Source organism: Propithecus coquereli, unplaced genomic scaffold (genome assembly GCF_000956105.1).
Source record: "Propithecus coquereli isolate 6110/MARCELLA unplaced genomic scaffold, Pcoq_1.0 Scaffold222, whole genome shotgun sequence".
In the NCBI taxonomy this organism is placed as follows: domain Eukaryota; kingdom Metazoa; phylum Chordata; class Mammalia; order Primates; family Indriidae; genus Propithecus; species Propithecus coquereli.
The window spans coordinates 3,144,157-3,145,378 of record NW_012147412.1 but is presented as its reverse complement, the minus strand read 5'-3'; the positions used below and the strand labels follow the sequence as shown (position 1 = coordinate 3,145,378).

At 48.0% G+C, this 1,222-nt stretch overlaps 1 protein-coding gene across 1 annotated transcript in view; it reads right to left on the bottom strand.

The window, feature by feature from the left end:
• Positions 1–1,222, bottom strand: part of UBASH3B (ubiquitin associated and SH3 domain containing B) — a 138,624-nt gene that overhangs the window by 28,646 nt on the left and 108,756 nt on the right. The window lies entirely within an intron of this gene.

The following is a 1,222-nucleotide window of genomic DNA, read 5'->3' as shown; positions in this document are numbered from 1 at the left end:
GTGAGACATTACCTCATGGTTAGCGAATCGGATATCCCGAGAAAATATAGTTGCCACCCAGTCACACCCTAGCTTGACGTCAATGTTCTGGGCTAGTTTCTCTAGGGTGGGCAGGTGGCTGGCTTGGAAGTGGTAAGCCAGGGTCACGTGCAGCTGCTTCTTATGAGGCTCCACGTGTACTTCTGGGAAAAAGGAAGAAGAAGGTCAGTTATTAGAAGGTGTAATCATAGCCATGGTGGAGACTTATGGAAGAACATAGAAAGGAGCCCTGATAAATTCTGTTTCCCAGACAACAAAGAAGATAGTCCCTTGGTTAGACAAAAGCTGTTTCTCTCCCTCACAGCACCAGAATAAAGTGGCAGGGGGAAGAGCCTCTGAATCAGCCCCCCCATTCAAGAGACAAAGAGCCACGCGTGCAGGTGGCTCTCCTGCAGGAGCTCTGGGCCGGCCAGGGACCCTCCTTTTGGTTGACTCCCCCTTCTACCCCTCCAGTTGATGACTGCCAGCCCCACCATTCACATGAGGACCCGAGGCCTAAAGGGATAAAATAATTTATGTCAAAATACAAAGTCCATTTTGTAACTGTGTGGCTCCCAAGGCTATACTGTCTTCATTTTGGAATCAAGTCTCTTAGCTTCTGGGTGAGTCTGATGGAGAAATGAGAGAGGAAAGATGGATATTTTCAAAGTTGAAAGCAGAGTTTCTCAACAGCATTGTGGGTTGAATAATTATTTGCTGGGGCTGTGGGGAGCTGTCATGTGCATTACAGGGTGTTTAGCAGCATCCTTGGCCTCGACCCACTAGATGCCGGTAACACCCACCAAGTTGTGAAAATGACTTCAATGTGGCCGCATGTCCCTGGGGAGCAAGGTTGTCCCTGGTTGTGAAGCACTGGCTTTAAGTATATAGACTGCTACTCTACGATACCTCAAAAAACAAAACAAACAAATCCACCTACATAAGGGAATGACTTTTATTTCTCTTTTGTACTTTTAATGAGGGAGAATCATCTGCTGCCCAAGCTGGAATAATGAAGAAGATGCAACTAGAAGAAATTAGGGGCCGGGCGCAGTGGCTCATGCCTGTCATCCTAGCACTGTGGGAGGCTGAGGCAGGAGGATTGCTTGAGGTCAGGAGTTGGAGGCCAGCCTGAGCAAGAGCGAGACCCCGTCTCTACTAAAAATAGAAAAATTAGCCAGGCGTGATGGCACGTGCCTATAGT